A 25,552-nucleotide genomic window follows, 5' to 3' on the forward strand; every position below is an offset into this window, starting at 1 on the left:
TAACAGACTCCCTACACAAACAGTACCCAACATTTTGCTGCTTACAGGAAACCCATCTCAGGGAAAAAGACAGACACTACCTCAGAGTGAAAGGCTAGAAAACAATTTTCCAAGCAAATGGTCTGAAGAAACAAGCTGGAGTAGCCATATGACAGTATATATAAGTGACCCTAAAAATTCCACCTGAGAACTCCTAAACCTGATAAACAGCTTTGGTGAAGTAGCTGGATATAAAATTAACTCAAACAAATCAATGGCCTTTCTCTACAGAAAGAATAAACAGGCTGTCAAAGAAATTAGGGGAAGAACACCCTTCTCAATAGTCATAAATAATATAAAATACCTTGGTGTGACTCTAACTAAGGAAGTGAAAGAAGTGGGAGTGGGTGGTTGGCGGAGTGGGTGGGGGAGCGTGTGGGGGACTTTTGGGATAGCATTGGAAATGTAAATGAAATAAATACCTAATAAAAAAGAACGTATTATTAGAAGTATAATTACGGAACAAAAACCATAAAATATAAAAATTTTCCAAGAAGTAAAAGTACAGTTCATTTAATATCATAGGAAAACAATTTACAAGAGGACAATAATGTTTTCTCAATAATAAGATGCACTGTGAATAATAAAGCTTAGTATAGGTTGTTACACACACATAAATGGGCTAATTTTTATGTATAGGTATTCTTTTAATTTTGTTTCAAATTGCCATCAATATAATACAACCATAGAATATCTACTCTATTTTCATCAATAATTATCTAATGTGTTATTTTATGTATGAAATTACTTTGTTATATGAACTTATTTTTAAGATTATTCCTACTTGAGATATTGTACAGTGCTGTGGTAAGATCTTTTGGAGATAAATAGTATACTTAACAAAGAAAATGCTAAGTGATAAATTTTTGTTCAAAAACCATTGAGGAGTGAATGTGAATACAAACGCTACAGATTGTAATGTCATTCATTCAAGTTTAAAATGGCTGCATAGAAGTTTTAACATTTTTCTTTAATATTACATTTAAGTGTCTGAAATTTTGCGCTACTATAAAAATGAATAAAAACTACATCTTTCCGTATATGCTATCTAACCTATATCCTTTTCATAACAACACTGTGAACATTCTTTACTAACATTTTAATAGAAAACATTTTTTGTATAATATATTATGATTACGGTTTCCCCTCCCCCAATTCCTTTCAGATCCATCCCACTTACTTGCCCTCCCAAATCAGCTCTTCTTATTTTATTCCTCATCTGGTTTAAACCTGGGCAGGCCTTGTTAACACTGACATAGAGCTCAGACATGAGTTTGTATGTATGTGCATCAGTCCTGGTGTATCCAGAAGGCTTTGCTTCCTGGGAGTCTTCCATCCCCCTGACTTTTATAGTCTTTCTGTCTTCTCTTCCACTGAATTTCCTGAGCCCCGAGGGGAGTGATTGATGAAGTATCCCATTTAGGACTTGGCATTTCAAGAATATTTTAGACATCAACAGGCCCAGGGAATCTAACAAATTCATGAAAAGAGTAGAAACTAAGGCACAATCCAGAGACAACAGACTTTTACCTATTGTCTTTCTTGTCCCTCTGTGTTTTTCAGAAGGTGCTGTTCATTGTTTATGGACACTTATAAACATACATTAATCATTCTTCACCAATGAGATGAACCCAGTGGAAGTCAGTGAATTCTCAACCATCTAAATGGAGGAGTATGGTAACTTTGTACACAGTTCTTAAAAGCAATAACTCCTTACAGGGATTTTGTTTGTTTGTTTTTTTACTTTGTTTTTCACAGCTTTTTCCCAAGGAGAAACATTTGTCAAAATTTAAGTGAACCTTATTATTTTGCCATTTACCTTTCTTGTAATAAACAGAAATAGTCATTATTTATAAAATTCATGCACCATTTAAATTAATTTAATACTTTTGACACTATTCACAGATATGAAGGAAATAGAAAAAGTAAACATTTAGCTCTCTATGATTTGAACCATTATTATAATAAGGTTCATTACTTAGAAAAGAGACAAAAGGAAAGGATACCAGAATATAGCACAAAATTTTACTGGTATTATTGGATAGGAGAAAGGGTTTTAGCTTGTGATAATGGTACATTAATTCATTTTGAGTGCCAATCATTTTTATAAGAGTGCAGCATATTTATGGAAGAAATATAAAATTCTAAAAAATAATTGTGGAGAAGAAACAAAACAGAATTCTCAGTTTTAAGTGGTCCATTGTGCTTTTTAAATATAATATACAAGTGGTTTTATAGAAACATTAATTTATCTTCCCCCTATTTTACAGAAATAAATAACCTTTATGTATAAGAAGTACATCAATACAAGACTCTGAAATTGTTATTTTCATAAAGATATTAAAAGGTAGACACTGCAAAATATTAAAGAAAACAACACAAAAGAGTATACTTTTAAAATACAATTGCTAACCATATTTGAGGTTTTATAATTTTCCATATGTGTGTGTGTGTGTGTGTGTGTGTGATTTCCTAAATGATTATTTTCATTGTTGCCTATCTTAGTCTATCCAGATAGACTAACAACTCTCCTTATTATCAGCTTAAACGTTCTTCCCTAAAGCGTTTTTAGATCTCAAAGTTAATTGAGCTTCAGAACAAAGTCATGCAAGCAATTCTAATTTACAGTGGATTATCTACAGCATGCTTGATGATGTCTCCCTGGAGACAAAGCATCAGGTGGTTTTGTCAATCAAATCAAAGTCATCCTGTTCCATTCTAATTTATTATAGATATTTATGTGTTTACATATGTCTGCAAGGGAGATTTGATTATGAATTATTTACTGTTGTTACTTACTTGTAATGCACCAATCACCATATCGAGACCAATTTAGAAATGATGTCTGCAAATTTCTAGATAAAAAATACTAAGCAATTTATGTGATCAACTAATAACACCATAGAGGTGAGAATTGCTCTACCTAAAATCTTTTCTTTATATTACTTCTAAATATTGCTACTAAGAGGTCCCTCTTCAGTAACAAATTATTTCTTTGAATATGCCTAATTCTTGCCTATATACAGTTTCCTATATTTAAGTCCCAAATAGGATGGGAAACACATAATGAAAAGGATGATTGGTCTGTTTTCCTCTAATTATATGCATTATACTTAGAAAGCATTGTATAATTACAGGGGTCAAAAGAGATTTGGGTGAATTAATTGACTAAATAGTTCAACGTAGATCACATGCAATACTGGTTCAAATTTTTATTTTTATTTTCCTTTGTCTATATCCTTTGCTACACAACTTATAGGTAAGTACTATCTCTTGGCTTCATTTGCAAATGAAAACAGCTAAAGTAGTGACACTTTTGTGATCAGTGCACTAGAATATGTGATTGCTGAGTACTTAGTCTAAATGAAAGACATGGAAGAATGCTATGAAATGTCTCTTGGATATGGTGGTCTGGTCTTCGTACTCACAAACTCACAGCCTCTGTGCTTCCTGCATAGGATTCAGACAAGATTCCATCAGTGATGGGAGAGGATCTTGAAAGGCTTCAACCTTTCCTGAGGACCCGTTGACAGAGAGGGGCTGCTGGGGAGGGCAAGGCACTGTCTGCAGAAATAAAGTCATTAGTAAGCTGTCCATTGTCTAGTAAATCATTCCCAACTCATGCTCATGTAAGCAATCCTTATTAAACTCAGTAGGCTCTGTCTCTGTCTGTCTTCCCTCCCTTGCCCAACACACACAGAAAACAAGGGTGCAGGGAGAGTGAATGAGAGAATAAGATGGAATGGGAACAAGAAGATATGGAAAAGGGATCAAGTGGTCAATATGAACAAAATACATTATATATGTATATAGGTCTTTCAAAGAGTAATTTTTAAATGTATTATAAATGGGTTGTAAAGTGTATAGTCTTTTGTGACCAACTCCTCCAACTAAGTGTAGTGCATCAGAGATTTAATACTGTTGTCAGTAATTTGTAAAACTTTATTAGCCATTTTTTTATTAAATAAATCTAACATATATTTTGCTACAACAACAACAAAAAAGTGTTTTCCCTTGGAATGGGAAAACAGGTAACTTGCTTAAATGTAGCCATATTTATGTACTGGTCAATTAAATACTATCAAATGTGTTATCAACAGGATCCAGGATTACATATGAGCCATCAAGCAAGATCAGTATAGCATCCCAAGAGACTAGTCAGGATGCAGGAGCAATAAGTCCTTGCTGTGCTATGTTATGCCACAGGATTTCTGTGATCATGTAATATAGAATATGTTTGTGATGATAGATATTAATTCAAAGACTAATACGATCACATTAAGAGGGTCTACAAAGTACAGGTGTAAGAAAGAAGGTATAAAGTTTACTGAAGGGGATGGGAATATTTCAGTCAATAAAGTGCTTGCCACTTACTCAAGGGGTCTGAGCATCAGTGGTCCACACCTGTAATCTCATTGTTAGGAAAATGAAGACAGGAGGATTCCTAGAGCTGCTGAAATTTGGGGTAGCTGAATTATTGAGCTCTGGATTGTAGGAACGACCTTGTGTTCAGAGCAAAGATAATGAAGAACTGAGGAAGACACCCAGTCAAACTGGTCTCCACATACACATGCACAAATATGAAAGTACACACACACACACATACACACACACACGGGGTGGGGGGAATGGAGAGGGAGAAACAGAGAGAGGGGGGAGGTAGGGAGAGAGAGAGAGAGATTTAGCACTAGCGAAAAAATGACATAGTTTCTATATTTAAATAAGTCAGTGACTTTTCAGTATTAGAATATGATTTATGTTGTGATAATTTCACGTCTTCAAAAGCCATATGATACATACAACTCAAATCATACCACTCAACATTTTTTCTTAAATATATTTGAGATATCAAAATAAATTTTGTTACTAGGTAAAGGTAAATATGAATCTTGAACAAAGTCTGGAGTATTAGGCTAGCTCAAAGCAACATACAGCATTAAAATCCTTTTTAGACGTGATAGAATTTGTATCTTTATTTAGTAAATGATGAAAATTTATTGTAATTAGTTTTTTAAAGAAAAGCGACTTGAGAAGGTTTCTATATTTTGGGCTTAGGTCAAGTCTATGCTTGGATGCAGTGCAGAGATTGGCAGATCACAGGAATACCAGGCCCAGCTTATGTATCTGCACCACAGAACTTGTATCTATTGCTCAAGAAAAACCATGAAAGACAGAGTGGGTTGATTGCAAATCAGCATAACAGACATTTGTTATGTGACTGCTTCTCCTAGAGAGGACTACATAAGAACCAAACAATCACAATATCAATAGACACACTAAAACGTAAAAAAAAAAAAAAAAAAAAAAAAAAAAAAAAAAAAAAAACCAACTCACAGGGCCCCAAGGAATTTAAAAAAAGAACTAACGTCACTAATGCCTGAGAATTTGCCTCTCCCATAGAAGAGTTTCTGATTAGTAATTCAGTACAAAATGATTATCTCTGAGACCATCTGTGCATAAACAACAAAAAGTGGACTCAGGAAGTTGCGTTTGTGTATTTGTGCATATATGCATATCTGTGCAGCAATAACAATTTTAAAAGTGTCTATTAATTTACGAGGAAAGGGCACTGCACTGAATAGAGAAAGGGGAGATGGGAGGGTAGAGGGAGCAAAGGGAAAGTAACGTGAAACAATTATATTTTAATTCAAAACAATGATAAAATGTAAGGAAAGATTATGATAAACCAAGGCAGTCAGCATTATATGAAGGATGCCTAGAAATTAAAAGAAAATGTACATAGTAAAGAATATAAGATGGAAGGTGTGCAGGCAAGTAAAAGCTTTTGGATTAACGAAATGAAATGGGATATGAAAACATGCTTTTGGAAGTGGAAATATAGGTGTTGTTTGAACACTACATGTGTCATGTGTTTCCATTGGGGAGAATATGTACATAAGTTGTAATCTGGAAATGAAAGGTTTGCAGTGATAGATCTGGTAGAATTTGGTACATCTTCATATAGAGTTGAAATGTGGGCGAAATTAAGATGTATATTGTGAGGAATTGCAGGCTGGTATCCAGTTGAGCTGAGGTCTGAACCCCGATGGTATTAATTCACCTACCTGACACGACACAGTAGGCATTCCCTCTTGCTCCTGGAACTCTGGCCCCTGCCTAAGGTAACACCTCCCACAGCCCCCACAAGAGAAGCATGGTCAGTAGTCATGTAAGCAATGGCCCAAGCTTCTGATCTTCAGGCTAAACTCCTCCCCAGTTACCTAGCAACAGTGAAGACCATAAAAAGAGGTGCTCAGCTCCTATCGTGCTCTCTTACTCTCTCACTTCTCTGTCCTCTCACTTCTCTCTCCTCTTTCTCTTTGTCTTGTTCTTTCCTCTCCTCTCTCCTTCTCTCCTTCTCTCCTTTCTCTCTCTTTCTCTCTAGCCTTTTCTCTCTCTCTCTCTCTCTCTCTCTCTCTCTCTCTCTCTCTCTCTCCAACCTTCTCTCTTTCCCCTGCACTTCTGTAATAAAACTCTTAAACCATCAAGGCCCGCTGCACACTCTGGTGAGTGTTGGGAACTTCTTCCCCCATTCCCTCTCTCCCACAACCCTGGTGGCTATAAAAAGTAGCTCTGGGGGGTCCCCAGGCAGGGCTGCCCCTTGGCCACCCCATGAAGAGTGGGTTAGAGGAATGCCCACCCAGGGATGAGTGGATAGGGTAGATAGCAGCCCTCCCACACACGACTGACATGAGAATAGGGAAACTCTGGCAGGGCGTGGGAATCTTTTTCCTATCCCACTTCTCCCCGGGACCCCTCCCTTTTATTTTTTTCCCAACAGAATATTTCCTAGTTTGCTATTTATTGTTGAGATAAGCACCATGACCAAAACCACCTGATGGGGGAAAGACTATTTTAGCTTACAAGTGATTTTAAAAAGGAAATAAAAAAGGAATAGACATGGCTGATGGTGGAGAAGAAAATTTGTTATAGATAAAAGGGAGAACATAGTGAGAAGCAAAGACATCTGAGAGAGTCCAGAGTTCAAATGGCCAGACTGAGCTGAGCCATGAAAGGAAAGAATGGGAAAGAGAGCAAGAAAGGAGCCACTGACAAAGAGGGACAGCCTTAGTCAAGAGACTGGCTAAGAGACTAGGATGATAAAGGGTTGACAAAAGACCAGATAACCAAATGGCTGAATTACATAGAGGAAGGGACTTTTGTGGGGAAGGGTGGCCCAACCCCTGGGCTGAGGAGATCTGGGGTAGGGGGCATTGTATGCCAGCTATATCCTGTAACAGTTAGGAACTGAGGGATGTTGGAAGAACCTCGTGGCCAGGTCCACTTTGATATATTAAATAACCTCAACCACTTGTGCAGGGTTTGAGAAATAATAATAAGTTACAGTCCATTAGGACAAGAGTTTCAGCAGGAACATGGAGGCAGGAACTGAAGCAGGGAACATTAAAGAATGTTACTTAGTGGCTTGCTCTCCATGACTTGCTGAGCCTGCTTTCTTATGTAGCCAGGTATCATGTGCCCAGAGGTGATACCATCCACAGTAGTCTGGGCCCACCCACATCAGTAATTAATAATTAAAAAAAAAACTATAGACATGCCCATATGTAAATCTGATGGAGGAAGTTCTCTAATTGAAGTTCCCTTTTCTAAGGTATGTCAAATTTGCAAAACCCAACCACTCAAAATGAAGACAAACTCCTACTAAAATATTCAAGATAAAATCCCATTTCTGTGCAGTTGTTGATTGATGAGCCCATAAGATGCCAATGACTCAAACCAGTCATCAAACAGGTGAATTTGGTTAAACTCAGTTACAAAATACATTTTAAAAGACAAAAATCTGAGAAAGGTACTTACAGAGAGGAAAAAGTTAATAAGTATAGGAAGGAGAGAAGAAAGAGCATGGGGGGAAGTAACCAGAATGTATTATGTGTTATGTGTGCATGAATTATGTGTGCAAGTATTATGTATGCAAACAATTGTCAAAGAATAAAACTCTGAAGATTACTTAAGAAGATTCCATGACAGGATAAGAGCTACCATGAAGAAGGTGGTTAACGTACGGTCCAAATGGTTATGTGGAATGCAGATGAAATAAAATTGAATGATAAAGTTTTCTTGACTGTGCAGGCAACGTTTGGTTGAACAATACATTATAAATTGTTCTACTTCACTTAGAAATCAGACATAAAATGGTCTAGAATCTTGAGGCTAAATATATAGATTCTTAAATTATAGGAACATTAAATTTATAAGAAAAAATTGTGGCATTTTCTTTATTTTGCAGTCCTAGCTAAACCAAGATGGGATGTGTTCTTTGCAGCTGAAATTTCTTGGCAGTTTTGATGAGTGTGGCAGATTGTATTTTCCAAAAATGGTCACAGCAATATTTCCAGTTCTTCATGCTTCTCCAGCAGAATGCTGCTCTGCAGGAGTGGAAGGGCAGTGCTCCTTCTCCCAAATTGAACAAAATATGGCAGGAGAGATTTTCTGAGACCCGGAGAGCTAGCTTATACCAGAGATGGAGTTTCCATTGGCCCTGGGAACCATGCCACTGCTTATTTTTTTTAAAAGAACTCAGACCACATGCAAAAGCTACATGAAGATGTTCTGTCCAACAACCACAACTGTGATGTGTAATGGGAGCCAGCATCTAGACATGTTAACACACCAGCCATCAGAAAAATCCCATCTCCATGTCTTGGTCATGTACCAAATGATGCCAAGAAGAACTGAAATGAGCTATCTCTAGTAAGTCCTGCCAGCTCAACATTCTCTATGGCGGTTACTGACATCTTAAATTCAGCTCATCTTTCAAAAGAAATCACTGTCTGATGCTATTTTTCCTTATTCTGATCATTCTTGTAATAAAATTTTACTCATCACTTCAGATCATAGTATTCTACATGATTTTATATAATACTGGGCTTCATAAAGATTTTGTTTTTCAAGTTATCATATCCCCCCACCCCCCGCAACATTGCCTTTCTGCCCTTTAGCTAGTCCCATCTTCAGACAGTCTTCTTGGCTCCCATACTGACTCTTCTGCATTCAAGTCATACCTACAATTGTATACGTAATATATGGAAAGATGATGGGTGGATGGATGGATGGATGGATGGATGGATGGATGGATGGATGAATATAGATATGTGTGGCCTTATGAATTGATATCTCAAGTTCCATCCATTTTCCAGCAAACGTCATGTTATTCTTCTACCTTTTTTTTTTTCATGTTTGCTCTCCTTTCTCATCAACGTAATCTTCCACTGTTTCATAGGTCTCTATTAGAAGTGTTAGCACAATAGCTCTTTGTTTCCTTTTGCGTCCAGTTCTTCTCTTATACACAGCATCACATCTGCCATTAAAAGAATATATTCTCGTAAGGCAAGTCCTTAAACATTTTCCATAAGTTTGTCTCAAAATATACATGAAATAATGCGTGTATTTTTGCTCTACTGTTACAGGACTCAGATAGGTTGTTTCAGCATGCTCTTGTCAACGTACAGAGAAATAATAACCATTGAATAAGCAAAGACTTTCTATCCCCTCATTCTTTGGTCCTTTTACTCTTTCTTTCTTCTGCGATGGAGTGCTATCTCCTATGACAATGTATGTTTAATTAAATTCAATATATCCAGATACTGTGATTTTTTATGTATGATTTTTTAATGTAAGAACTTTCTTGATTCATTTAACTAAACAATTATTCATTTCTCTCAATGCCTAAGTCATATGACATATAAAAATGAAACATCTTTGTTTTTATGTACCTATTGATTGTTCACTATATAAGATTTGTATCTTCATGATCATGAGTCTAACATGTTGTATTTAAATAGTTAGAAAATAAATCAGCACTCTAAATTGAGCCCCCAAAAAATGGAAAAGAAGAAAGAGAAAGATAAACTGTGACAATTTCTCATGAAACAGATTTAAGTTTTCCATTTTCATAAAGCTATGCTACTTTCAAATAGCGCAGGTATCATACCAATGAGTCCTAGTTGTTTATCTATAACTTGGCATTTCCTGCCTAAAACCTGGTTTAGCACATACAATGTAATGTACTGAAATGAAGTTTTGAAAATTTACTTTTAAAAGAAAGAAATCCCAAGGGATAATTTCAGTCAAACCTATGGAAAAGACTTTCCTAACAAATATTTTAAGTAATAAAATAGTCAATTTTAGTTTAATTTGTGTCTTATTTTAAAATACATATTGTACAGCTATTAAGTATGAAATAATAGCAGTAACAAAACTGTAAGAGTGATGAGTCATACAGTGAGCAACTGTTGTTGCCAAGAAAAATATTAAGCAGTAAATTATGAATATCACCTGTACAATCTCCTTTAAGACCTATAGAATTCTGAGGTGTATATTTTATACTAACTCCATTCTACATATAGAATATGGTCCATGGACATTTAGAGAAATGGCAGAGCTTGGATGATGAGAAGAGTGAGATTTTTCCTATTAGCTCATGATGGCAAGTCTGGGAACTTAAAACAGGAATTCAAAACCAATTTGAATGTCTGCTTACTTCACCCCATTAAATCTGTCAAATTATGCTAATAGTAAATTATATCTAAACTAAGACAATGTACTATTTATAACAATGGGAAGGTACCTCTGATCTGTGCTCTTAATGGTCACTCAAATTCCAGGCATTTTTACATAATGTAAAGCTAATCAAAGAAATATTATATATCTGAATATGTAACACGATGTTGCATAATTTATCAACTAATATACTTCAGTAATTAATAAAGTGAAGCAAAGCACAATTTGAAGGTATAAAGTCTCTCCATTGAAATCCAGACTTTCTCGATTGAGTGCATGTCCTTCAAGGAAGGATCCTAACTAGAGAATGTACCCAAGGAGCTGAAGGGGTCTGAAACCCTATAGGAGGAACAACAATATGAACTAACCAGTACCCCCCAGAGCTCATGTCTTCTGCTGCGTATGTAGCAGAAGTTGACCTTGTCAGCCATCATTGGTAAGAGAGGCCCCCGTGTCTTGCAAACTCTATATGCCCCAGTACAGGGGAACACCAGGGCCAAGACGTGGGAGTGGGTGGGTAGGGGAGCAGGGCGGGGAGGGGAGAGGGTATAGGGAACTTTTGGGATAGCATATGAAATGTATATAAAGAAAATAATAAATAAAAAAAAATTAAAAAAGAAATTGAAAAAGAAAGAAATGTGTTTTTAAACCTACTTTTACCCAGGCTTGAGCTACTCAGCTATGTATCAGCAACATTTTTTTTTAATAATCAAAAAAAATTTTGCAGCAACTACATAGCATCAAGACTTTCCATCAGGAACTACCCTGCATGCATCTAACTAGGGCAATGAGCAAGTCTCGATCCAAAGATTTACAGTTTTTAGTGTTTGCAATAACATTTATTACTAGTGATGTGATCTATGATCACAGATTTTCAAATACTTACCATGTCTTTACTGTTGAGAACAATCGATGGAGATAGGAAGAAGCACTACCAAACAGGGCAGAGGGAGTTGGAGTCACACCCTCATCCACAAGCACAGGAGATAGGTGTGGCTGAATAAAATGAGAAGAAAACAGAAGTAGCAGAAAGGAAGCCATTGGAATCAGAATTGTGGAGGTTTTATTATTCTAAGTAGCTTCAACTCCAAAGTACAGTCATCAAAGAGATGACTAGTGTCTATAGCACTCAGAGTTAATAAGTCGTTAGCTAGAGTTCAAAAGTGCTGTATGCATGGACAAAGAGTTCAGGAGATGATCATGGAGAAAAGGAGGTTGAATCAGTTGCCAGAATCTTTTTTCATGACCCTGTGCATTTACAAAGGCTGCTTCTTCTGCCTGGAATATCTTTACAACCACCTATTTGCCTGTCAATGTTCTATGCCTTTTTTCAAGTACCTGCTCAAATCTCAACCATTCTATGAATCACTGCCTATGAATCATGTCAAATTAATCCTTCCAAACTCTGTGATCCATAGCATTTTATTCTCACCTTGATTATAGCATTTAACATATTGAACTGTATCTATATTTTCAAAATACTTTTCTCCATTGCACTGTGAACTTCTCAATGGTAGCACCACTCTGTACTCTCCAATAAGTTCTATAACAAAAAACACAGGCTATATAGCCAGGTCTTATCCATATGGCTTTTTTTAAAGAAATAATGAACAAATAAGTAATAGATCCCATGAAAATATATAAGAAGACAATTAATTATTATACAAAGGCTGAAGAGTATGTCACATAAAAAGATTCAATTGTAATAGATATTTAAAAGGGAAAGTTTCCGACTGTGTGAAAACTTTAGGAGTATTTGGCAAAGGGTGAATTGTCTGTTGTACATTAGTGCATTCTGCTAGTTTTTATTCTTTCTTCATAAAATATTAATTTTAACAAATACCTATAAGATTGTGATACATTGTTGCTGTATGGCTGTATGATTAAGGAAATATTCTGCATATGCATATATGTGTGTTTTTGGAGAAAAGGTTTGATTTGACTCAGGTTGACCTTGCACTTGGCCACACAGCCAAGAATTGAACCTTCAGCCTCCCATCTCCCAAGTGCTAGGGTTGCAGAAGTGTCCCCTTGTGCCTAGAAATATATTCTTCACAAGAAAGAACAACATAAAATTATTACTCAATATGGGACTTTTGTTGCAGAACTATGTACCCAAACCTGAAGAAACATAGAGAACAAATAAAAACTCATTAGGCAGAGGGGTTCCCTGAGGCTCTAATAGAGTGGTGGTTCTCTGATAATTCTACGGTGGAAAAGGCAAAGGTCTCTTCAACATGAAGGCCTCAGTGCTGTTGTACTGTGGAGTACCTCCTTCCAAGCTAAAATACTACAAATGGCATTCCCTATACAATAGTAAGCTGATAAAAAGCTTTTGAACTAAAAAGGCTCCATGAGGAAACCTATTTAAGAAAGATAAAATGCAGGTGCTTTAGTGGAAGTCTGAGCCGAATGGAACCATATTTGAAGTAGAAACCACTTAAGAGATTCACTACTCAAGTATGCAGCAATGGATAGGGAAAACGTATTACAGACCATCCAGATGATTCAGTGCGCATGAGCTTGCTCTGTAGATCTGATAGCCTGAGTTAAATGTCAGGGACACACAGAAGAAGGGAGAAGAAAAGAACTGACTGTACATATTGACCCTCTGACCCCCACATGTGTGTCATGGCCTTATCACCCACATTTACACATACAACACAAGAACAGCAACAATAACAATAACTAGATTTCTCTTAATATGGAAGAGATTTAAAATGGGAAACAAGATTTTAGCCCCTAAGTGATGCCAATTCATTTTAAATTATTTAAAAATTAATTAAAACAAGAGATAAAATAACCTAATTTTACCAATAAACATTTTAAGGAGATATTTCTTGTGGTTGAGAATTAGTGTGGTAGAAAATGAAAGAGACACAAAAGACAAAGATCTGTTAAGAATTTATTACAGCAACAAGCTATATCGATGAGTCACACTAGAATTGTGCAAGAGAAAGCAAAGTCAATAGAGTCAGAAACAGAACTATGAATGGTAGGGAATGTCTTTCACTTACATGGCAAATGTTTTCAAATATTATTTACCAAGTTCTTGGCTTGGCACAAAGAATTCAAAGTGAACATAATCAATATCCATTCCCAGAACACAAAATGTAACAATAAATATTTAAAATGTAATACTAAAAGTAGACTACTATGTGCAACTTCAAAGGTGTAGAGAGTGGTGCAGAGATATATACCACCAGCCCTTTAAGTAGTCACAGCGTAGAAGTTTACGCTGAAACCTAAAGAATAAATGGACAAGCTCCAGTCTGAATCATGCACAGAAAGGAAATTCTGCATAAGGAGAGCTGTGTTTGGTGGGGGTTTTACTGTAGTGAATGACAGAATTGAAAGCTGGGAGAGTGAGGAAATCAAGAATGCAATGGAAGTATGTTATTCAAGAAATTTGGCTGTTTAAACAGATGGTTTCTTCAGATCAATATGGAATCAAAGCAGAATTTCATTTTTCTTTCTTTCATTGAGTTATAATTTACATACAAGAAAATCACTGATGTCAAGTATACAATTATAATAATTTGAAAAATTGCTCTCTCTTTATAACCATCACTTCATCCGAGGTATGAAATATTTCCACTGCCCCAGAGAGTTCCCTCACGTCTCATTCAAGTTAACCTCTTAATGAACTGATTTTCATCACTGTAGATTCATTATGTGTGTTCTGGGATTTTATATTAATGGAAGCAGATACTATTTTTATTCTTTTTGTCTAACTTTATGAGATTTGTTTATTTGTGATGTCTATCAGCAGTTTGCTTCATTTTGGTTCTGACAAGTACAGAAACACCTTGGCTTACAAAGGGAGTACCTAGAGATTATAGCATTAATGAGAAATGTCACAATCAACATATAGTTAGCATGCCTAGTATATTGAACACCTTATATTATCAATGCAATATGTTATAGAATATCGGCATAATAGTCCCTGAACGTCTGAGGCAGGAGGATGTATTGTTTGTGGTCAGCCTGGCCATTTTATAAAGCAAACTCTCAAGCCCTTTGCCCCAGTAAAATCTAGTATACTGTACAGTGTTGCTTTTCTGTTTGTAAAACTCTGTGGATAACTGGGGGCCTAGGCCCACTCTATCATCATGCAGTATGCTAGCACTTGCTAGCGTGAGGTAAATAAGAATTCAAATGTTCAAGTCTTGTTCTTTCCGAACACCATTTTGTAAGGCAAAAGTGGTTAAATTATCAAGATTAAAGTTGAGAGTCACCTGCATTTTTCTTTCAATTTTTATTATTTTATTTCATTTAAATTCCGGTTGCTGCCCCCACCTCTGTCCCCCCCTCCCACACTTCCTTATCCTATTCCTCCTCCCCCATGCCTCCCAGAAAGTGCTCCCCGTCACCACCAGGTGTCCCCCTTCCCTGGAGCCTCAAGTATCTCAAAGATTAAGCACATCTTCTCCCACTAAGGTCTGACCAAGCAGTCCTCTGCTATATTTGTGCCAGGGACCTCAAACTGGCTCTTGTATGCTCCTGGTTTTTCGCTCACTTCGTGGGAGTTTCCTGGGGTCTGAGTAAGTTGAGATTGCTAGCCTTCCTATAGGGTTGCTCTCCCCTTCAGCTTCTTTAAACCTTCCCCTGATTCAACCATAGGCTTCTCTGACTTCAGCCCAATGGTTGGGTGTAAGTATCTGCTTCTGCCTCAGGCAGCTGCTTGTGGGGTCTCCCAGAGGCAACCATGCCAGACTCCTGTCTGTAAGCACATCATATCATCAGTAATATTGTCAGACTTTGGTGCCTTCCCTTGAGATGGATTCCAAGTTGTCTGGTCATTGATCATCTTTCCTTCAGTCTCTTTTCCTCCATTTTTGTCCCTGCAGTTCTTTTAGACAGGAACAGTTCTGGGTCTCTACTGGATGTAGGCTCTTTGAGTCCCCTCTCCCCAGTGCTGGACATTTTAGCTAAGGTCATCCCCATTGAGTCCTGAGAGTCTCTCACTTCCTTGGTCTCTGGTTCTTTCTAGAGGTCCCCCTCACCCCACTCCCATTCTCTTGACCCTCTGGGCTTCTTTCCTGTTCCCCCAATCTGATTCTGTTCCCCTTTCCCCCTCCCCTTCCCATCTCCCATTCAGGTCCCTCCCTCCCTCTGCCTCCCATGATTATTTTCTTCCCCCTTCTAAGTGGAATTGAAACATCTTCAATTGAGCCTTTCTACCTTTTACACTTCTTACAGTCTGTAGGTTGTGTCCCAGATATTCTGTACTTCTTGACTAATATCCACTAATCAGTGAGTACATACCATGTATGTCTTTTTGGGTCTGAGTTACCTCACTCAGGATAATATTTTCTAGTTCCATCCACTTCCCTGCAAAATTCATGTCATTGTTTATAATAACTGAATAGTATTTCACTGTGTAAAGGAACCACATTTTGTGTATCCATTCTTTAATTGAGGGAAATCTGAGTTGTTTCCAGCTTCTGGCTATTACAAATGAGGCTGTTATGAACATGATAGCACAAATGGTCTTGTGGTATGATGGGGCATCTCTTGGGTATATGCCTAAGAGTGATATACCTGGGTCCTCAGGTAGATCTATTTCCATTATTCTGAAAAATTGCCAGATTCATTCCTAGAGTAGCTGTCTCAGCTTGAAGTCCCACCTGCAATGGAGGAATGTTGCTACTTCACCACATCCTTGCCAGTCTGTGCTGTCACTTGATGTTTTTTGTCCTAGCTTTATCTAATGGTTATTTTTGTGTTTCTTCCTCCTCCCTTCTTCAAAGCCATCCTCCCTCTGCCGGCCTCTTCCCATCAAGCTGGACTAAATTCTCCTAGTTTCCTCTCCAAAAATCCCCTATTTCCCTCCTGCCTCACCCTGCTCCCCAACCCACCCACTCCTGGTTCCTGGCCCTAGCATTCCCCAATGCTGGGGCATAGAACCTTCACAGGACCAAGGGCCTCTCCTCCCATTGATGCCCAACTAGGCCATCCTCTGCTATGTACACAACTAGAGCCATGAGTCCCAACATGTGTTTTCTTTGATTGGTGGCTTAGTCCCAGGGAGCTCTGGGGGTACTGGTACTGGTTGAGTTTTTGATAGTTGCTATTCTGATTGGTGTAAAGTGAAACCTCAGGGTCGTTTTGATTTGCATTTCACTGATTACTAAAGACTTTGAATATTTCTTTTAGTGCTTCTCAGCCATTCAAAATTCTTCTGCTGGGAATTATGTTTAGCTGTGTACCCCACTTTTTTCTATTGGCTTGTTTGGTTTGGGGGAGGTTAACCTATATACTATGTCACTCTTTTTCTTATTTGACTGTTAATACCTATGTTTTTCTTTTTCTTTCTTAAACTAGTTTTTATGGACACCATATGTACTCATTCTAGAACTACTAGGTATATGATTGGTGCATATTTGATGTTATGAGAAAATTCTAATCTGTTTTTCTCCCAGGTGGTTGTTATCACTTTGCTTTTCCATCCTCAGAGTTCACTACCAGGTCCTTCCCAGGAATCAATGCATTTTTACTTTAGTAATTCCAGACCATTAAGGTTTGATTTATATGCAGTACCTTTGTAGCTAATTATGTAATCTTTACTTTATGGCCTTAATAGTTTTCTCTATGAATGTGATGAAGAGCCTGTTCAAGAATGTTAACAGCAAAGTTGCGGGTCTTTAAATATGAAAAGCCAAGAATCATTTGTGAGTGAGAAGTTCAAATATAAATGAGAAAAAATAATGTACCACTGCATATAATGTCTCTTGGGAATGTTAGATTAGTAGCTTAATTTTTAAAATAATGTTGGGGCTGCAGACACAGCCTTACATTACTACTGATAAGAAACCTTTGGGAACATTTGGTTTGCGTTTTGTTTTCTTTTGTTTTGTTTTAACTATACATCATCCTTTCCTGATTTGGAAACTGCAAATGATTTTGTATTTGTTCTAAAGGTTACAGTTGTCCTATTTGTAACAGGTACGATGATATTCAGATGGATCCAAACTAATGGGGTATAAAAAGCAATGGAAATGAGACTACTTATATTCATTTAGTGAAGTAAAACTAAGTCAATTTTCTGTGTCAAAACAACTTGCTTATAAAGGCATAGAATAAGAGGTCTAGGCCCGATGGTAAACTCCTCCCAGTGCAGGCATGAGGACCTAGGTTTGAATCCACCCCCAGCACTCAGATTTCAGTCCAGGCATAGTGTTGTAGTGTTGTGCACTGTAACCTTGGCAATACAAATGAGGAGGCATAGGATCCTTTACTTGCTAACCAGTCAGTCCAACCAAACTGGTAAGCTCCACGTCTTTAAAGTATAAGGAAGAAAGCAATTGAAGAATAAATAAAATATCAACCTTTAGGTCTCCATATTCACATGCGTGGAGTGTGTGTGTATGTGTCTGTGTGCAAGCACGCACACACACACACACACACACACAATATATATATATATATATATGCATATATATATAGACACACACATATACACACACACATCCCATGTACCACATGTTTATAAAAGCATGAATATATGAAAATATATGTTTAATGATTAAGACTATAAGAAATATGATATTTGCCAGTATTTCATAGATGATTGACCCTTGTTGAAAGGCAAAACACCCAAAATGGTAATCTTGCATTTTAATAACATATATATGTTCCACTTTAAAATAGCTGTTTTCTAGTAAAGATATGAATATTTATAGGGACTCCCGTCATCTAAGAACATTTGGGTTGTTTTTTTTTTATTCTTTACAGGGTCTTAGTGACAATGTAATTGTATGTAATACAGTCCACAACTAGTTGATGTATGCAGAGGACAAGGGAAAGGCTTGTCTCTGTTAGAGCTGACTTTTCTGGGAATGCTGTTTCAGTCAGCTACTCATCCACAGCCCCATCCATGGTCCACTGGCCATGTGTTACTGGTGACCCTTTCAGCTCCCCTGTGGACTGTAAGAAAGTAAAGTTTCATGAGGACAAAGTTCGGCTGCTTTCTCATTCCTTCCGTCTGTTGCAATGATCCTTCTTTAAATCAAATGAATAAAGAAGAGAATTATAGTCTGTATTTTAGGATTGTTAAAGGTTTCTCTGTTTCTGACAGTTTGGCTTTCTTTTGTCATTTTCTCACTTAAATGTTGTAAACTCAGAAAGTGCTAAGCTAAGATGCTTTATGTAGTGTTACACATGCCATAAGACAATATTATTTTACCATGTCAAAGTTGTTTTCACCATTTGGAGCACATCTATCATCAAAACTCAATTAAATGGAGTCTCTCTATCTTCAACTAAAACAAACTGTTTACTTAGATTTTCTCAGTGTTTACTTCACAAGAGGTAAAAGACCCAAATAGTGCAGGAACATAGGTGTCTGGGGATATATCAGGGGTCAAAAAATTTAACCTAAAGAAGCGGGCCATTGAGGGGGGCTGCAACAGGAGACATCCTTTTTCTTTTGCCCAGTAAATGGAGGCATTATAATGTTATTCATACCTCACTGGTATCTGAACAATTCCTCTATTCAACCTGAAAGGGAGAAATGCTCTTTGTTGCAAAGTATTAAATTTGTCTATTGAGCTTAGTGTGTAGGCAGTTTTAAAGGGTAAAACAGGATTGGATAAGGTTTCTTTGTGGAGAGAGAGTTTTGAAACAGTGCTGCAGAAACCCTTCTTGTCTTACTTGTTCTGAAAAAAAAAAACCAAAACTCTGTTTTAGCACTTCAGATCACAAGTCAAATTTATTAAATTATTAGTTGACAAAATTTGTTTTTCATGGGGTTTTGTATTAGGTAAGCAAGTAACAAGTAGAAAATTTGACAATCGACTCAATTGTCTTTTAAATTTTGTAGCTTCAAAATCCTTCCACTGTATTTATAATTTAAACATGTCTTAAAAGCTGGTATGAACAGATTATAGTTATGGCACTTATCTGCTTATGGCCTCAGAATGCATGATGCTATTTTAGCAGGGGTGTGAATTAAATGTCTATTAATCTGCAATCTTTTTCGAATGCAACAGTGTCATGTAATTATGACAAGGGCATTGCTGAGAGCTAGCAGAGGTGTGCACTTGAATCTCACCTACGTTTGTGCTTGATGTTGTTTGGCAGAAGAAGACAGGAAGTATTCAAGTAGAGCAGAGGGACAGGGGTTCTCTGGAAGAGAAGGAGTAGCCTGTATAACACATTGCTTCTCTATCTATGCAGCTCTGATGCCTTCAACATTTCGAAATTTCTAATAATGTTTAAATGAAGTGTAGTGATGATGTGTGTGGTGGATTTTGTTGGTTGTTTTTCATGATCAGATAGAAACTAGGTAAGTTTTTTTTAGAATGTTTAGAATGTTGTCATTTGTTCTCTTTTAATCTTATCTTACCAATATTTTTGTGAAAATATACTTACTGTAAGGGAAATCTTTTTTAAAGGGAGTGTTACAGAGTCCAAAATTCTTAACATTGAGCAGCATGTTTTTGCCATGTGTACATATTTTAAGCTAAAAACAAAACCAAAAATAAGTTCCTTTGTGTTTTATTGACACCTGCCAACCAGGAAAACTTCTGAGTCTCCCCTCCACCCCTCCCATTCCTGCCAATTTTCCAACACACCAAGGTCTCTGCTAGGCTTCAGGCAGGCTCTGCTCACAAACCATATCCAGAAGAGAAGCCATAATCTGACTTGATGTTCAAAGCCTTTTGACAAACTTCTCTAAGCCTCCCACCACCACTTTCCTGAGTTAATTGTGTGCAGGCTCCTTCACACCCCCCAGCAGAAACTCCCTCTGAGTTGTATTCTTAGCAAATCCCCATATGCATCCCGATGCTTTGAGCACTTCACTGCGTCATCCATACTTTTTTGGTTTGGGTTCATTCTTGGCTTCTCCAGTCCACTTTACCTTTTACCTGCTGTTCCATGGGATAGGAATTTCTCCCCACCCCCGCTCCTGTCAGCCTCTTGGATAGATGCCAAGGTGCTGACTCACAGTGGGCAGGCACTCTGATGGAAAACTCCTTCTTTTCATGGAAATTTTAAATCCTTTTAAATGTGTTTTAATTTCAAACTTTGTTGGATGGCTGAGAATATATTACTTTTTCTCCTGCTTCCCAGTATTCTTCTAGGTCAAAAGAAAATAATTTTTTTAAATTATGATTAACATGAAAAAAGAAGTGTACCTTAGTTACATGAAAGTATCAAGAAATTTGTAAACCTCATGATGATGCACATGTTTGTCTAATTACATTCTGCCATGTGAGGTCATGAAAGTCCAGTGTTGAGGTCCAATGATATCAAAAGGCAGAACTAAATAACCTGTGCTAACAATATGTTTTCATGGATTTGTGTCACTTTACAAATATCTTTAAATTGTAATTTTTCCTTCAATAAGATATTTAAATTTGGCACTCTTTCTGTAAAATGACTTTTTTGCAAGTAATTTAAGAATATTTTTGTAAAAGATACAAATGGTTGGGGAAAATAATTAAATATTGGGTATTACAGATAAATAAGAAAAAAAATTGAAGTAAATACTTGTCCAAAAGGTTTCTCCACTTTCATGCTCACAACAGTTCATGATGGGCAGAGCTCAGCCATGGACTGTTTCACATTGCTCTGGGTTTTCTTGAAAACCCAGAAGAAACGACAAATGAGGATATGAAACTCATTAGCTCTTACACCTATGTAACTCACGTTCATAAACTCAGTTTTTGGCAAATAATAACACAATCAACCAAGATCCACTTCTCTTCTGAACTTTTACTCTCAGTGCAGACTTAGAATCCTCTCTAAGCAAGTCAGACAGACAACATAGTTTTGCATTAATCATATTTTGATGTATTTCAACACCTCTTTGCTCACCAGAAAAGCCAATGATAACTCATAAAGCCATGGTGCATGAAGTTTATACATAAAGTAAGAGCTGATATATCAAAGTGATTAAGGAAGGAAGCAGCTTTTTACAAAAGAAAAGAAAGAAAGATAATAAAAGACATAAAAGCAACAAGTAAAAAAAAGATGATATCCACAGTGAGAGGAAATCAAACATGGATACTGAAATCTTTTAATTTTTCACATGATTTCAAACAGTGAATATTAACTTCTAATTTTCACAACAGCTACTATTTGTTGAGTATTTGTCATGCATTGTGATCTTATATTCACAGCTTCTCACCATAATGATGCAGCGAATAGGTAGGTACCCCTAGTCTCTGTAAGTGAATAATTAGAGCTCTAGGTCATACACACAGACAGTAATAAAAGACAGACTTGAACTTGAAACCATATCACTTTTAAGTAAAACATGATGTTTTATTCTATATCTATTTAGTAGCATTCATTCAAATACTACTACCTTTCAAATAAAGTCTAAATATATTAAAGATGTTCTATACTTTATCAGACACTAAACAGACTTGGTAGCTCATCTGATCTTCATAGTAACTACATAAATGTGGGCAATGTCATTTACATTTTCCTATCAGAATAGCAAAACCTAGAAAAGTAATATATTGACCCCAAGATTACTTAGGAAGATCTCAAAGCAGGTGTTGGCATGAGGAGACTGTCTTAATCTACTACTCTGTTCTGTCTCTAATGATCTACTTTTCCACAAATATATACCTGTTCTCTGTCTGCACTATTCAGAAAAGGCAGGTAATATTCAGGACAAATAAATCCAAGAAAAGTCTAGTGTCCTCAACCCAGGATTAACTCTGACATCGCCCAAGGCAAGCTGCGGAGATAAACAACTGGTTTTGTGAAGGACAAGCCATAGGATGTATATAGGAAAGAGTGGTTCTGACGGCTGGCCCAGTAACATTCATACACAGGGCCACAGGGCACAATCATGTACTCTTGAGTTTGTATGTGTTTGTCAAGATTAGTTCCTGAGTAGGAAGATATACACAAGGCAAGAGTGGCTTTTAAGAGGACTGAATCCTAAAAATATGCGATGGGTTAACTATTTATGAGAGTATCTTAAAACAGGGAAAATAGATATTAACATAGATTACAGCTGAGTAGCAAATTCACAACATCAGCTTTCAAAAATACATCTGTTAATTGTGGTGTATGTGTAATTGAGTGTGTGTGTGTGTGTGTGTGTGTGTGCACTTTGTAAGGGTGGAGCTCAGTGAGTGGAGTACTTGCCTAGGCCCATGAGGCCCTGAGTTTAATTTACAGCACTGAATGAAACCAGGAATGTTAAGTCGTATGTATAATCTTCACCATTCTGAAGCTAGAGATCTGATGATTAGAAATTCAGTGCCTGCCTGCCTCATAAACACAGGAGTTCAAGGCCACCTTAAAAAAAATAAAGAGGAAGGAAGGAACAAGGAACAAGTGAAAGAAGGAAAGACAGAAAGAAGGGAGGAAGGAAGGAAGGAAGGGAGGGAGGGAGGGAGGGAGGGAGGGAGGGAGAAAAGGAGGAAGGGAGGAAGGAAGGGAGGGAGGGAGGGAGCAATGGGAAGGAAGGAAGGAAGGAAGGAAGGAAGGAAGGAAGGAAGGAAGGAAGGAAGGAAGGAAGGAAGGAAGGAAGGAAGGAAAAATCAAACATTACATGTCTATAATGTTATATAGAACAGGAGAGATGAAAATCAATTGTTCAACAATAGAAAATATTAAATGAGTTAATTATGCACTCTACCCATGGTATTTTACATGTAAAATGTCGCATGTTGTAAAGAAGAATTTTAAATCATAACTGATATTAACTGCTTAACTGATATTTTGTGAAATATTATTTTATTCCAAAATCATATTTTAATATTTTTATATATAAAAATGATCAAATTAATGAATTCTGTCTTGGTGTAACATGATCCAAGAATCCAGAGAATGATACCCCAGACTCAAATAGTATGCAAACCCAAAGAGTGTTTATTCAGCTGAATTTCCAATCTTCTGAACTCTCCTCCTTCTGGAATGGAGACCCTACTGGGCTGGCAGGCCAAACTGTTACTATCAGATAGGGGAATTCCAGAGAGGGGTGTGTGTCCTTTTACCATGATTGGTTAGTTCTATCTCTAGGGGTCTGACTAATTCTACAATTGGTTAGGCTCTTAAGACTTCCCTGGAGGATCAATTATTCATTCTAGCCACCTATTCTTATTTCACACCAGATGACAAGGTGTCCTCCCAGCTGTGGTTCCTGACCTCAGGTTCCTGGAACTCGGGTCTCACTTCGAGGAAAAAGAAACTTGGCCTAGTCTCCCAAACTGCTAGTTTGCAGCCTGTCATGGAGTCAGCCTAGCTCTGGCTAACTTTGTCCTCTCAATCAGACTAGGACAAACCAAACACACAGTAGAAAAAGAGTCAGAGAGAAGGGACAGGAAACAGAGACCCACTCGCTAATCTATTCAGGAATTCCAGAAAAAATACTAGCCTGGAAGCTGTAACGTATGCAAAGGACTTAGTACAGACCCATGCAGGCCCTGTGCATACTGTTGCATCGCTATGATTTCGTTTGTATGTGCTTTGATCATGATTTGATTTAGAGGACCTTGTTTTCTTGGTATCTTCCATTTCTCTGGCTCGTAACTCTTTCTGTCTTCTTTTCTGCAGGATTCCCCGAGCTCTGACAGAAGGTATTTCATTGATAAATCTCATTTGGGACTCTGTGTTCCAAGGTCTCTCTCCTCTACATGATCTCTTCATATTAGTCTCTGTGCTCAATTGCTGCCAGAGGAATTTTCTATAATGAGAGCTGAGCAAGGCAATAATCATGTGGTCATCCATACAGAAACCTAACCAGGAAGTGTGGGAGCTCACTGACTTTACAAACCATCTAGACCATAAGGAGATTTACAGCATATTTCACCCAAACACAAATTAACACACCTTTCCAGTACTTCATGAAACTTTGTCCAGAATGAAACACATACCCAGACAAAAAGCAAGCCTCAAGATCACAAGAAAATTGGAATAACTCTGTGCATTTTGCCAGACCACCATGAATGAAAGCTGGGTATCAACAACAGAAACAGAAAGTTTCTAAACTCATGGAAACTGAGCAACTCACTAAAGATGAAAAAAAAGGGGGGGTCAACATAAAAAGTAAGATAAGGAATTAAATAATTTCTAATATTGAATAAAAATTAATATACAACATAGCCACATTTATGGGACACAATAAAGGTAGTACGAAGAAGCAAATTCATAGCATTAAAAGCATTTAAACATCATACTAAGGTTTGTTTGTTTGTTTGTTTGTTTAAGAAAGCCTACATTTAAAAAAATGGAGAGAGTGGGGAAAAAGTGGCACACGCCTTTACTCCAAGCATTTGGAAGGAAGAGGCAGGTGGATTTCTGTGAGTTTGAGGCCAGCCTGGTTTACAGAGTGAGTTCCAGGACATTCAAGACTACACAGGGAATCCCTGTCTCAGAAAAAAACAAAACAAAACAAAACAAAAAAACAAAAAAAAAAAACAAAACAAAAAAACCCTCCACATCTATAAGAACAAAAAAAAAAAAATGGAGAGATTTCATACTAGTAAATTAGAACATTTGAAAGGTCTAGAACAAATAGAAAATATCACATACAGATGGGGTACAAGTCAAGAAATTATCAAACTCAGGACTAAAACCAATAAATAGAAACAAAAGACCTAACAAAACCAATCCAAAGCATCAATGAATAGGTTCTTTGAGAAATTCAGTAATATTAACAAACTACTATCCAAATTAATATAGTTACAGATGAAAGGGGGCCCTAACGACAGATCCAGAGAATCCAGGGAATCATGAAGACATACTTTAAAAACCTGTACTCAATTGAAATGGAAAATCGTAAAGATGGATAATTTTCTCAATACCTACCACTTAGATAGCTATTGAAATTTTTTTCTACATACTCAATACCTACCACAACAAAGTTAAATAAAGATCAGATAAGCAATTTAAACAGATTTTTTTTTTTTTTTTTTTTTTTTTTTTTTTTTTTTTTTTTTGTCTGGTTTTCTCTGTATTTCCCTTCCTTTTCTGAAACTCACTCCTCTGTAGACCAGACTGGCCTCGAACTCAGAAATCC

At 36.9% G+C, this 25,552-nt stretch overlaps 1 long non-coding RNA gene across 1 annotated transcript in view; it reads right to left on the reverse strand.

Annotated features, from left to right (window-relative positions):
* Positions 1-3,119: 3,119 nt before the first annotated feature.
* Positions 3,120-25,552, reverse strand: part of LOC115032757 — a 54,502-nt gene continuing 32,069 nt past the window's right edge. Inside the window, exons 2-4 of the long non-coding RNA XR_003838357.1 lie at positions 11,447-11,556; positions 9,221-9,358; positions 3,120-3,603 (exon numbers count right to left, since the gene is read on the reverse strand). This is a non-coding gene — a long non-coding RNA (uncharacterized LOC115032757). The remainder of the gene's footprint in view (positions 3,604-9,220; positions 9,359-11,446; positions 11,557-25,552) is intronic.

Source organism: Mus caroli, chromosome 12 (assembly GCF_900094665.2).
Source record: "Mus caroli chromosome 12, CAROLI_EIJ_v1.1, whole genome shotgun sequence".
NCBI lineage: Eukaryota > Metazoa > Chordata > Mammalia > Rodentia > Muridae > Mus > Mus caroli.